Source organism: Onychostoma macrolepis, chromosome 13 (assembly GCF_012432095.1).
Source record: "Onychostoma macrolepis isolate SWU-2019 chromosome 13, ASM1243209v1, whole genome shotgun sequence".
Lineage (NCBI taxonomy): Eukaryota > Metazoa > Chordata > Actinopteri > Cypriniformes > Cyprinidae > Onychostoma > Onychostoma macrolepis.
The window spans coordinates 18,553,438-18,568,365 of record NC_081167.1 but is presented as its reverse complement, the minus strand read 5'-3'; the positions used below and the strand labels follow the sequence as shown (position 1 = coordinate 18,568,365).

The 14,928-nt window shown below is 36.9% G+C and overlaps 1 long non-coding RNA gene across 2 annotated transcripts in view; it reads right to left on the bottom strand.

Annotated features, from left to right (window-relative positions):
* The window catches only part of LOC131552475 (uncharacterized), a 32,474-nt gene extending 22,423 nt beyond the window's left edge, over positions 1-10,051 (bottom strand). Inside the window, exons 1-3 of one of the 2 annotated variants that reach the window (XR_009273979.1) lie at positions 9,746-10,051; positions 9,359-9,520; positions 7,775-7,911 (exon numbers count right to left, since the gene is read on the bottom strand). This is a non-coding gene — a long non-coding RNA (uncharacterized LOC131552475). Of the gene's footprint in view, positions 1-7,378; positions 7,912-9,358; positions 9,521-9,745 lie in introns of those variants that run through there. The other variant, XR_009273978.1, reaches the window with a different exon arrangement.
* Positions 10,052-14,928: the final 4,877 nt, after the last annotated feature.

Below are 14,928 nucleotides of genomic sequence, written 5' to 3'. Positions count from 1 at the left end.
TTCGATCTCGTCATCACACAAAGTTATCATACTGCATCAGAAGACCTGGAAAATAGTGAAGAAAATAGTGAGTGAGCTTTTGTTTTCCACTGTAGAAAGCAAGCCATGCGAGCTTTGAACAATTTTCAGTTTTAGGGGAAATATAAGTAAAGGAAAGGCAGAGAGAAAAGGGAGGGGAGAGAGCAGAAAGAGAGGGGAAGAAATGAAAAACAATTGACAAATTTAGAAGTGTAATTGTTTGTGTATGAGAGTTTGTGTATATACACCTGTGTCTGTAGGGGGTAGCATCATTAAATGACAGAGGTCTACGTTTATGGATAAAGGCATAAATGCCATGGATTTCTTCTTTAATTGACCACTCAGTGGGCGAAATGTCAGCCTCGGCAGCTCTGTCGGGTCGTAGATGGGGCTTAAGTGTGTGTCCTGTGTGTGTACAGTGTGAGTGTGGGTGGGTGACAGACAGAATAAAACCTCTGAGAATGGGGAGATGGAAGAGACAATCAGTCGCGGTAAGAAAGGTGTGTGAGAGAGCTATAGTGTAATTAGAGAGCAAGATAGCAGCTTTCGGTACAAACATAGAGCCGAGTCTGGGGAACAGGGACAGGTACAAACAAGCTGAGCAAGTATATGTGTGAGCGAGTATATGTGTATGTGTGTGTGTGTGTGCGTCTGAGAAAGAGAGAGAGTCAGGGTGAATGCACTAAACAGTTATTTTTAGTGGTATTTCATGGCAAACACCAACGTCACACACTTCTTTTGACATGTACATCAGACTAACTCCTCTCTCAGCTCCTTTCAATGACCTAAGAGGCTCATCCTGTCTGAGATGACCATGCCCTCTGCACATGACCTTATGTCTTCTATAATGTGTTATGTGGATTTTCTTTCAAATACTACTATCCCTCTGCTTGGGCTAAGTACCCTTTGCTGGAAGATGCATATTGATATATTGAGTCGTTAAGCTCCACCATCATTGTGGGGCTCAAGTGCTACAAGACCATAGAACAGAATAAGATTGATTTGCAACCCTGTGATTTCCTTGAATGTTAACTTGTGACTTAATTTGTGGCACTGGCACAGACACTAACCCAGGGGCAAATGGAGCCATTTGTACACAAAATAATATAAATATAAATATAAAGTATAAAAATGTTTACAAAGTCATGTTTAAAACATGTTTACAAAGTATCAAAGTCAAATGCTATAGACATCACAGGGGGACGTAAATAAAAATTACCCAACATTTTCAACCAATAAAATGTCAGTCATATTAAAAATTTGGGGGGTTGAAATTCATTGCCAAAACAGATAATGATGGTCTGAATTAGCAAATATCATATACACCACAACATAGTCAATTATTTTGAATTTTATGTTAAGAAAAACTCTATAACTCTATAAACTATAATAAAAAGATCACTGTCGTCCCCCCAGTGTTTAAATAATGAATTAAAAAGGCAAAAGACTAAACAAAATTAAATACTGATAAATAATGTAAGAGGTGAACAGAAGGAAATTCTGCATTTTCTTAGAAAATATTGTTAGAATATAAATAAATATTGTTTTAAAAACACATTACAGTGAAACCATGTTATTTTAGATTCAAACAGCTAAATTATATAGAATTATATTGTTTTATGTAATGGTAATGAAAGGGGATGTGCAAATTGGCTACAAATCCAATGAAAAACAAACATTTTAAAATGGAAAGGTTCTATTAAGAGTGTCTTTGGTTCACAAATGGCACAGTTTCCTGAGAATGAGTCAAAACTTTCTAAGGGTACTTGACTTATTATGGAAAATACAATCATGCAGAAAGCCGTTCTGTTGTCATGCACTTGTGAATATTTTCTCCAAGCACATATGGAGGGGCAGAACCAGTGGCACCTTGGATTAAAATACAAGCAATAATAGTGTGCATATTTTTAATTTCATAATGCAACCTGATCTCTATTGGCAGCTTGTAGGCTGAGCCTGCTTGCGTCGGGCAGTCAGGATCCCCATTTATCTAACGTGGGCTGCCAGTAAACCCAGCCAAATGCAGCTATCGCTCATTACCAAGCCATATCCAGGAATGGATCCTGCAAACTCCTACTCCATTCTAGAACAGTGACAGCCCTGAACAACACCAGTGACAGGCCTGTGCTGCATGTGACAGTTCAGCAGAAAGGTCACGTTCAACCCAGAGACAGCAGAACAGCCGCCAACCATGGGATGTTTAGCTAGTTTAGGGAGAGAACTTGAGGCAGAAGAGCTCATTTAGGCTTTTTTTATTACATCTACCCAAAAACAGGTAAACAGCATACAGAGTTTGCTACACTATACAGGTACAGAGAAACAAAGATAATATAAAGTACGCTACGGTACAAGCAGAAACAGCAAATTTCTCTGCAAACTCTAACCCACCGTTGTAAAGTAAAGAACGGTGTCAGCTGTCAACATGCTGAACTCTATACCGAGGTGCTCACCTCTTCACAAAGAAAAACACTCTAGCCATTACACAACTTAGCTTTTCCCTTCAGAACTGACTGTACACTACTGCCATTTAGCATCTTCCTCACAATATACAATATCACTTAGTGTATATACCCATACCAATATATACAGTATATACAAAAAATGCATCACTGTTTCCACAAAAATATTAAGTGGCACTGTTTTCAACATTAATAATAATAAGAAATGTTTCTTGAGAACCCAATCAGCATATTAGAATAATTTCTGAAGGATCATGTGACACTGAAGACTGGAGTAATGGCTACTGAAAATTCAGTTTTGTCATCACAGGAATAAATTACATATTAAAATTTGTTACAATAGAAACCTTTCTTTTAAACTGTAATTACTGTTTTTACTGTATTTTTAATTCTAGTGAGAATTAGAGACTTTTTTCAAAAACTTGCACTCTGCACAAAGTAGTTTAGTGGTAGTATTTTAATGCACATTAATCTCATCTATCAATACAAAGAAAACTACAGAACTAAAGTAATAGTTAATTTACACAGTCAATACATTTTCACCTTGCCTCCAGGCAAAAGCCTCAAGGAGGAGGATGGGAATGCAAGTTAAAAACTTCCTTTTATTTTTTCCCCTCTTACTGGCAATCAGCTTTACAAATGGAGAAATTCAAGCAGTTCTGTATGTAAAATATGTCGACAACAACATCTTCTCCATTACAAACTGTTATGCTTTCTCTCTCTCACACACGCAGGATTTGTTCCCCCGCATACTTTGAAGCCGTGTGTCTCAGGAGCTCAGGGGAACGCTTCAGGTTTGGTGTGGACCTATCAGTGCCAGACAAGGCGTTAGGATTACACACACACAAGATTAAACCAGTGCCTCCGCCTGCTGGGATTCTAACCAATTATCAGCTGCCGTCTCACGGGATCTCGTGCGAAACCAGAGACCAGACCGAGGATGGAGTCAACCCCGCTGTTTCCCATGTCCATCTCATGTCCAGTGTCCTGTCACATGGAGATAAACACGGCACGCCTGGAAGCTCAGCGTATCACACAAAATCTAATCTCGCAATTTAGCTGCGTGAAGCCTGCTGCTTGAGTGCTTGTTGTACGCCGAGTGTGTGCACCGCTTGTGTCTTTTGTTTCAATGGTGAGCAACATAAAATGGGATTTAGAGGCTAACAGACCGCTTTTAGATGACCGTACAAAAGAAGGGCTCTTTGTTGCAGAGTACAACTGTGGTAAATTGAAGGACCCTTGTGAACGCCAGAGAAAGTGAGAGGAACGGAGTGTAATGAGAGCACTCAAACACCATATGCTGCTCTCCTGCTCCCAAGGTTGCCTTTTATTTTGTTCCTGCTTTTGAATATGTGCAAGTCTTTGAAAAAGACAAGCCAAAGTGACCCTGGGAAGTGCACCGTCCCCTCGCTCCACTGTCCCGTAGCGGTTCTGGCCACTGAAAGACCTCTAGCACGCCCCGCAAAACCCTGAAGACAAAATGCCACACAAAACGCCAGCAAAGCCCACCAGCTCGATGCCTAAGGTCTCATTTGTACCTCAAGGTCTGTTATCTCAGCCCACTGGGGTTTTGTGAAGAAGTGAGGAGGGCGAGGGGACTGTGTGTAGGTCAACACAGGTAACTGACCACAATACAATTTTCACACCATCAACACCTTTCTTGCAATGTAGAAGTAGAACACTGAGGTGTGAAATTGCCGTCGAGGGATGTTGAGGCCAATGGCGGTGGGTGTCCAAACACCTCACGGTAGTTAAAGCCCGATGGCGTGTTGCGAAGGACACTCGTGAACCTGTCAACCCGATCTCATGAGAAAACAGAACTATTTTACAAGGTGGCAAATTTGTACGAATGCAATGTGATTTGTACGGAAACATACTATTTTTTATACACTTACATCTAAATATTGCATTATGAAATTAAAAATATGCACAATATTGTTGCTTGTATTTTAATCCAACTGGTTCTGCCCCTCCATATGTGTTTGTTTTAAAGACTCTTTACCAAGACTTTTACTAATCTCTGCCACTGTCCTTCAACTTCTTTAGTTAGATTTACTCATTTACAGAAATGTTTAATCATTTAAAATATAGTTTTCACCTTTTATTTTATATATTTTAATAAGTACAAGACAGAATAAGTATGCCGTTTCATTTTTACATAAATATATGTTACGCTTAATGACGATGGAACATTATTTCACCCTTATTTTGACATTTTACTTTCACAGATGTTATTTGAAGAATCAAAGTAGACAGTTAATATGATTTCTTTGTATTTAAAATCACTTTTATAAATGTAATTTGATGCAGACACCAAAATGGAACATCTCGTCTTTGACCCAAAAACAGTTATGAATTGCCATGAGAGTTTGTTGAGACCTGATAGTAGTCAGATGTTCATTAAAGTAAGTAAGTAAGAGAGTGAGTGTGTGTGTGTGTGTGTGTGTGTGTGTGCGCTTTTGTGAAAAGTCAGGACATAGATTTTTATAATGACAAAGGTATGACATAGGTATTACAAGGTGAAGGTGACATCTCAGGACATTGAGCCATGTCCCCACTTTTCAAAACGCTTATAAATCACTCAGAATGAGGTTTTTTTGGGGAAAGTTGAAATGCACAGTCTCCTGTAAGGGGTAGGTTTAGGTGTAGGGTTGGTGTAGGGCAATAGCACATACAGTAAGTATACTATAAAAACCATTACGCCTATGGAATCTCCCCACTTTTCACAAAAACGAACTTGTGTGTGTGCGCGTACCTGTTTTTCTATTCAGGTGGGGACTTAAACCTGAATACACACAGACTCATGGGGACTCGTGTCACGGTGGGGACATAAATTGAGGTCCCACGGGTAAACAAGCTAATAAATCACACAGAATTAAGTTTTTTGAAAATCTAAAAATGCAGAACTTTTCCTGTAAGGGGTAGGTTTAGGTGTAAGTTTGGTGTAGGGCAATAGAATATACCGTCTGTACAGTAGAAAAAGCATTACGCCTATGGAGAGTCCCTACAAGGATAGCAAACCAGACGTGTGTGTGTGTGTGTGTGTCTTTACTGGTCTATAGTCACTACCAATGTGAGGACAATTGACAGATGCAGAGTAGCGTCACTAAAACTGGTATGTTGTAGGTGAGCGGCACTGAGAGTTAATCTTTAGAGGTCCATCTCTCTTCATGCTTCAAAGCTCCTCTTCAGATAGGTTGCGGTATTTGAAAGCTATTAAAGCCGCTGTTCAATCAATGAAGCTACAAAGTGCTGAATTAGAGGGTCTAAAAGAAAAGTGAGAGGATGTGTGTCTATTTATGTGTGCGTGTATGTACTACTAGGTTTGCCTGGTTAGTCCTGTGTGCTCTTGCTGGTGGATGTCGTAACTGGTAATGTGGTTAAAAAAACGCATCTCTGTTGATTACCAATCAAAATTAAAAGCAGCACAAATAAATTGCCAAAAAAAGCTTATTTCTAATTAAAAATTTAATTGTGAGTTGAAAAACTGGCATTTAAAACTACCTCTTTCAAGTGCTCCATCTACAGCCAAACCGCTCGCATGGGATTTTGGGATATCATTGGCAGAAATACTGGACGATGAACAGAAACCCTTGAGTTAAAGTACAGATATACTGATGAAAAATGTCTCATGTAAAAGTATAAGTGTTTTAAATATCTAATCAAGTAAAAGTACCAAAGTACTTACTTTTAAATGTAAGCGACTGACTGATTGATTGATTACTTTTTTCAGCAAGGATTAAATTGTCCAAAAAAGTATCAAATATCCCAAAAATAATTAAGAAGCACACTCATTCTCATTAATAAGAAATCTTTCTTGAGCAGCAATTCAGTATATTAGAATGATTTCTGAAGGATCATATGACACTGACTGAAGACTGGAGTAATGGCAGCTTAAAATTTTTGCAATCACAGGAATTACATCAAAATATACTAAAAGAAAACTGTTATTTTAAATTGTAATGATATTTCACAGTATTACTGTTTTACTGTACTTTTTAGCAAAGAAATGTAAAGTTGGACTTGCAGACTCAAAAAAAAAAAAAAAGACTACCGTTTATATTTTTGCTATTTGATGCTCCTTCCTCTTTCTCAAAATACCAATTTAAAGCGAGAGGGGTCTAATGTCCCAGTCATACAGATTGGATAGAGCTTAAATAGGTTAGACCTCAGTCTGACATTATTATGAATTATTAGGAGTCAGCACACTCAAGCTCGGAGGATCATATTTGCTTTTGCTTTTTTTTGCTTTTTTTTTGACAAGAGCAATTCAATTTTACATTTATATGCACACAGAAAGTCAGTTGTTATGAGAGTGCTGCTTAAGATGTGATCGAGTTGTTAACTGCTGCTGCAATCAGATCAGTAGAATTCACAAATGAACCATTCAATTTAAACTGCAATTGATTTAAATGGATTATCAAAAAGAATGATAATACTTCATAACAATAATAATGAAAAAAAAAAAAAAAACATGACTAAAATGACACTGCTTCCTACATCTGTATGTTTGTCTTTTCAGGAAGCATTTTTGAGGTTTCAGACACAGTCATTGTTTAGTCACATCAAACCTGAACAGGCCTACAGTATGTCACTCAATGCTTATCTTTACTGCTGCTAGCCGTGATATGATACTTAATCACATGAGCTGCCAAACACTTCCAGATGGCATTTGTTAAGATAACAGCCTTATTCAGGCTCCATACCAATGTGGCACAGCAAGATGGTTCCAAACATCTGGACACCGCGACTCAAGCACACAAAATGTGATCATTTAAGACCTTCAAAACAGTTAAGGACATTTACCTGTGAGGCTAATAAGATTAATTCATTCTAAAACACAATAATAACCTGAGAGCCAGAATAAATGATGTATGAAAGTGATGACCAGGGTGGTGCGTATCATTTCCCAGAATTCACTACAGCTGCTGGACTGTGAAATTAGCACCTATTAGACTGTACTTGTGTTTCCCTGATTAGAAAGTCTACAAGTTTACACATGCATTTTTACTGTTCTAGTTTTCCACGTATGTTGAGGTTCTTATCAATTTTAAAGCTTATGATATAGAACTATGCAAATTAGAGGGAAAAAGTCTTATTTTGTGCTGTGGATTTTAGACGTTATGGACTAATGAGTGTGCATATGCTTGTAACAGCTGTGATTTGACAGAATAGATGGATATTTTCTGTTTTTATGCAACAGATAATAATCAGTTCTATCGTATAATGGAAGCATGTCCTAAAACCCAATGAAATCAGAAACCAGCACTTCAAGTGTAATGGATTTAAGAGATTACTTGAATCGCTCAGGTAATTTGCATGGCAGCAGTATAGGCAAATCCATATGATCGTTTGGAACATGATCCCCATGGTCACATGGGTTCCTACAGAAAGGAGGTCAAAACCCAGAACAGGTTGTGCTGGACACCACTTTCTGCAAGAACAAAAAAACATGGACACAGTTTAGGAGAACCATTAAGATAATGTTTTGCATTCAAATTTCCTGGCTTCTATGTGACGCATGTGACTTTGTAAAAACAAATTCATGCAAGTATGACACCACTTTGTCGGTTAGGCTTCAATGCAGTAGGTAAATGTGTTCATGTTATCCATTCCCTACACGGTCAAATCTTATGACCGCTTCGGCTTTTGTTTATTTAATCACGTCAATGGAAATTTCCCATAATCTTGCTCATATTTGCATCCATTATTCACAATATTCTCTCATTTTCCTACTCATGATCACTCTAATGAATAACAAAGTTTAGAGCACAAATGGGAAAAATGGTGATCATGTCAGTCTTGTTTAGTCAATGACTGTGAGTCAGTGTCCTTGGAAATTCAACGTTTATATCTCAATTAAAACAACCCCACAGGCCCTCTTACAAAGGTCCAACATTGTTGCAGTCACTCTCCAGTTAAAAAAAAAAATTTAAAAATGGTCAGACATGTGTCCCTTAAAGTGACAGTTCACTCAAAAGAAAATTCGGTCATACGTGTCATTCAACACCTGGATCACTTTCTCTGGTCTGCAGAAAACAAATGTATATTTTAAAAAAATGTTATAAAGAAACTAAAAATTTGAGTTTCAAAATATCCACAGAAAAAAAGTCAAACAGGTTTAGAATGTCATGAGCCTGTCAGGTACGCTTTTGCTCGACGTGACTGGCTGCGGAACCAACAACCAACTGGGGCTTCAGAAATCACAGATATCATATCCCCTGCCAGACTTAAGCGCTTGATCTCATGAACAAGGCTGGTAAACCTTTATAGTCTTAATACAGAAGGATGGGATAAGCATTAAACAAACTTGATGCTTTAGATCATTTAAAAAAAATTTTAAAGTGCATTTACACGCATTTATCACTATTAAAACACTTTAAAAACTATTTATATAAGATGAGGTTGAAGACTTGATGCTAACAAACTAATTAACCAGGGGATGTGGAAATGATGAACAGTAAATTAGGATACGGTGTAATTATTTTCCCTTTGTCTGTCAGGATGAGAAGTCATTTGCAGCTTGAGAAAGCTGAGAAAGCAGCAATGTTTACTTGTTTTCTCCCAGACAAAATGAAAATTTGTTAATATCTTGCACTGAATATAGAGTACTTTTACCACATCAAGGTTAAAATAGGCTAAAAAGAAAAATTACTATAATTATGTACATACACTCTAAAAAATGCTGAGTTAAAACCCCACATTTATTAAGCAAGAACACCCATGGACAAAATACAAGACAAACTGAATTACAGCATAGTTTACAATATTACATACATTTAAACTCATTTAACAAGCATTTTAGAAATAAAGAGGCATATACAGTAGAAGTAGCATTTTAATTTAAGAGTATTTAACCGTTCTCTGTAATAGCTTTTTACCGAAATAGTGCTAATTCTCGTGCCGGTGTGTCGTCGAAATCTGAACCGGTGAAGGGCTGCTGTTCGCGGGGGAACTGCGAACTTTAGACCGCGGCCTCGCATTTCACTCATAGCTGAAAGATGGCGTGACTGACTCCAAAACTTGCCCAAAAACAAACAGTACTGAAATTAGAGAACATATTTTAACATCAAATTAAAATACACTCAGAATTTTAACGAATAAAATCCATTTATGTCATGCAAGGCAAAGGCGTTTCCAGCGCTAAACGACTAACAGTTACTGCTGACGCAGCTGACTGACATCTTACTGACGTCCTTACGTTGCGTTGAGTAAAATAATATAATTTACACCACATTAAAGACTTTATAAATAAAATATATACAAACTTTTATTTCCCCGAAAGAGTGCAGCAAAGCGGCGGCAACGACGCTGAGAACCGCTCTCTCCCGTTGACTTAAAAAGTAGAGCTGGGAATCGATTCAAAAAAGAATTGATTCCTCGATTCCGAGGCGTTGGGAATCGACCCCACGATGGAATCGATCCCATCAAGAGGAATCGACTCCTCATTCAGAGCTTTTTTCAGTACAACAAAGCTTATCTGTGGGTGCCTCTCAAATGGAAGGCTGCACACATTTAAATTCACGAAAATAAACTGAAAGAAAACGAGTCGGTACTGCATCAGAATTTGAGGATGCAGCCTTCCGTTTGAGAAGCACCATTCGCCTCATGCTCGATAAAAGCCGTTATTACAGTTGTGAGATAAAAGATTATTTTTTATATATAAAAGATCTAAAAAACGCCACGAGCATAGCTCAGTGGCCGAGCATCTGACTGACAGATAAACCACGAGCTCTAGTGATATTGTTAATGTTCTGGTTATTTTGTTTCAATGTACAGTTTGTTCATTTTGTCCAAAGCATACAGTCAAAGTAAACGTCATCATTCAGCTGAACTGTGCACATTTTAGACACTTCATGTCTTTTTCAATTCATGCGATATGCATGTCCCTGCTGAGCAGTGAGCTATGACTAATTTCACGGGCAAAGCAGACAAAATTACTAGGCTATTTAAAAATCAATCATAGCTAAATGTATCGTCATTTTTTACAAATAAAGCTTCATATTATGAGAAGGATACTTTCTACCACCTTTATATCCTGCAGTCATGGCGAAATTAGGGTCCTTCGATCTGAAAAAACAAGAATCGAAAACAACAGAGGAATCCCATCGATTCCAGAACCAGGAATCAGAATCGGACTCGATTCCAAAAATTTCGTAATCTTACAGCCCTATTAAAAAGACCGCGCTCTCAGCCAGTGCTGCCAACTTAGCAATTTTGTTGCTAAATTTAGCAACTTTTCAGACTACCCTAGCAACTTTTTCTTCCAAAAGCACCTAGCAACAAATTTAGCTATTTTTTTATATTTATTTGGCAACTTTTAGCAACTTTTGATAAGTGACTCAAACAATACAAAGGCATGCATTTTCCATCTAAATTACATAAAAAGAGGAAATTAAAGATGCTTATAGCAGTACACACATCTTTTAACATTAAGTTAGCTGCTGTTTGCAATTGTTAAATTTAATAATAATTGCATAATTGAATCATTGTTCATTTATGATACACCTTGTTAGTAGCTTGTACCTACGATTGTTGATCAGTTAGTACACTGTAAGAAAAATGGAAAAGGTATTATATAGTAATTTTCCAGGATATTATCCGTTATCCATTATCCGTTGTAACCCTGCACTCGAAAACACAAAATACAATACGTAATTTAAAATGCAGGTAAAAAAACCTGTGAAAAATCAATAAGGAAAATTCTTATATATTAACATAGATTGTGGCCTATTTTACAGACTTTACTTAGAGTGGAGCACACTAAATAACTACTAATACACTGTTAAAAACTATAATTGTTCAGAATGTGTAGTTTTAGTTTACTAACTAATAAGAATATAAAAATTTTGTAAATTTAATCATCATAATTGAAAGTTTATTAATTAATTGAATTATTGAACAATAATTCAATTTTGTATTTAAAAATAATTATATTTTAATATTATATTAGCATTTATATTATTTTACGAACAAATCTAAATTAACATATATAAAATATATTTTTTGACTGAGATTTGATGTAGTGACAATTTTGCGCCGTGATTACGTAATGACATTACAAAGTCATTTAGCAACTTTTAGCAACAAATCAACCTTCCTTTAGCAACTTTCCCTGAAAATTAGTTGGCAACACTGCTCTCAGCAGCTGCGTTGTTGAGATGTTTCACCGGAGACAAGCTCAACCCAGCGGTTAGGTAGAAGAAAAATAACCCAGCGTTAAAATAACCCAATTAAATGACCCAACAAGCTGAACCCAGCGTTTGGGTTAAAAAAATAACCCAGCACCTGGGTAAAAATATTAAAAATAACCCAATAAAATGACCCAACAAGCTGACCCCAGCGTTTGGGTTAAAAAAACAAACAAACAAAAAAAAAAACAGCATTTTTTTAGAGTGTACATTATTTATGCATTTGTTTTTAAATAGGCCTATTCATATGGAATATCTATAATATGTGTATATATATACTTTTTAACAGTTAAACAACCACATTTTAATATTCAAAGACCGTGCATCCCAGATCTGCAAAATGTCTGTTTACGTTTTGGAAGCAGAGTCATCAATTGTAGCTATGTTACATTTTTCTGCCAATTCTGTGATTCACGTTTATTATTGCCAAAAACAAACTTGCCGCAGGGTCCCCTAGTGGCTCAGGAGCCCCAAGCAGCCACAAATACAGTACCAAGAAACAGCCTTGCAACTTCAACTGTCAGCAACAGTGAAGGACTTTCTGGGGGACCTTGAATATCAGGCATAACTTAATTGGTAACGGACCTAGCAGTTACTTCACAGTGAAGGTGAGTGATACACTTTGACTTGCGATGCAAGTTTAAAGTAAGACCAATCTGAAGAGTAAAGGCAAATCTAGATAAACGTCCTGCTAATCGAACCACAGTTGCTCCTAGCAGCTATAAGTTCAATAATTTCAATTAGTGTGTGTTCTCGCCTTTGTGTTTTGGTTAGAACATGTTTTAATTACTTGAATTCCTTCACATGTGGGTATGTCTGTTTACTTCAGTGGAATAGATGTTGGTAGCCAATCACATTTGTGTTAATGGGCTGAGGAACATAATTAAAATGCCATCAGTGTGACTGGACTTTGGATACAGCTTTTCCCTGGAGCACTAGACCACGCTCTGCATACAGACAGCAGGAGAGAGAGAGAGAGAGAGAGAGAAAGAAAGAGAAAGAGAAAATGAAGAAGCAAAGATAGAGTGTGAATGAACACAAGAAATATGAATGCCAGAAACCTGGCCATAAAACCAGAAGGCACGTCAGTGCTGATGTAACTGTATGTAATGGGAAAAATGTCCATGATTTGAGCAAAAAGTGATTAATATATTCCAGATTGTTAGATTTCATTATAGCTCATGTATGACTTGTTTTGAGCTATTACTTTCATTCCCAATGGAAAGAATGGCACAGATTCATCTTAGCACACGGCCCTGTCAGGATTCTTGGTAATGTAGCATAGAAGAGTTGGTGGCAAGGATGAATTGCATCTGTAGCCGCATTAATCATATGCATTTGTTGGCTAAAAATGCTGCTTCTTGACGAGTGCTGCCACCATGCTGCCAGAAACTAACAAAGAAACACTACAGCGACATCCATCACAGCCATATAAAGGACATGTGGAGTCAGGGTGGTAAAGGCACTCGTTATTGACACAATTACTTCAGATCGATCATGGGGTCACTCTGTGAGTAAGTATTTGTGTGTGGCTGTTAGCAGGCTGCGAATTACAGAGGGGCTGGGATGGTTGGGGGCACTTAAATAAAGCTTAAATCCACCTAATTAAAGCATAAATCCTCCCAAAACAACATCAAAACATTGGGGGTTTGGAGTCTTGAAAGGTCACATACTAGGAAGCTTAAATTTTTCTTATTAGGATAAAGTAAAATGTCGACCACCCTAAAATAGGTTATACTATTGACATTGCCTGAGCAAAAGAAAACAAAACGTACATTTAACTGCAGAACATAATTTAAGTTACTAAAAGTGAGTGTTGTTTTTTTAAAGGTCATTGTAGGCTTTCCATATCCAACTGTTAAACTGAATGTTATGTCAAACCCAATGTAAGAAGAAAAAAAAAAAAAATCAATTCAAGTTCCTTTTTTAAATCTTCTGATGTTGACATGAAACAACTCTATACTTATAAATGCACTATGTCCGGTCTAAAAGAAAGTGGAGTTCTGTCGGGTAAGGAATAATAGGAATATGAAATTCTTTTTGCTCTCAGATCTTATTAATTTCATTGAAGACAAAATGAGCAAGAGAAAGAGAGCATAAGCAATAATTTGAGTAGGTTTACAACTCAGAGAAGAGAGGTTAATACTTACTACCAGAGAGAAGCTTGAAAACACCTAGTCATACATTTCTTTATTACTATTTTAGACATTTATGAAGACAAACAATCTCAAAAAGTCACCAAAACTATAAAAAAAACTAAAAGACTATTTATAGTCAAAATACTTCACAATAACTGCTTTCTCTTCACTAGCTGGTTGAAAATTACCTGTTATTTTTCTACTCATTTTAAAGATCTTTAAAAAGACAATTTAGTAAGCGCATCCAAGCTTTTGACTGATAGTGTATTATTGGCATCAGTTTGTTTGTCATACAGTATCTTACACAGGTAGCAGTGTTGTGTTCAGGCACAGATGTTCAGCATGCTAATGTTAGATATACAACAGTAAACAACAACAATAGTAAAAGTGAAGCATGTTCTTAGAGAGTGAGATACTTTGCCCTGTTATAATACCTCTGAGAAAAGCTATATATGGCTGTCTGACTCCTAGACAAGTCTAAACGGGAGGGTATGGAGATAATTATTCAGTCTGGGATATCCCTTTATCATTTTTGCCCTCTTTCCCTCATCTTTTTTCTCATCTGATATATTCATTATTCATTCCTTCATCACAGCACTGGCCCCTCAGGATGGATGGGTAAAGATCACTCCACATAAATGCTTCCTTATTTCTCCCTTGGTGCTCCCTCGCTGTCCAAGAAGAAAGAGAGAACAGAGGCAGACAGAGAACAGAGCACAGATAAAGGTAAGGAATAGATGAGAAGGAAAGAACTAGAGAGAAATATTAACTGAGCGGTTCACCCAAAAATTAACATTTTGTCATTAATTTCCATGTCATTCCATTGGTAAATTGTTTTCTTTCGTACACACTATAAAAAAATGATTGTTATTTTAATGGCAAAAGACTGGTGCTTTGTATTTGTGTCTAGGACACCTTTTATATATTAGTATTTCCTCTTGGAAAAGCTACTTGTGATAGACCTGGGTTTTTAAGGTGGTCGTCAGTATATTATAAATGATTAAAAAACAGGGCAATTGCTGAGAGCTTCCATTTTTTTTACTGTAACTTTAATGGATTTTGGATTTTTCATGGATCAGTGCATGAAACATAAAAATAAGTGTTTTGCAGAATGTTTGAGGT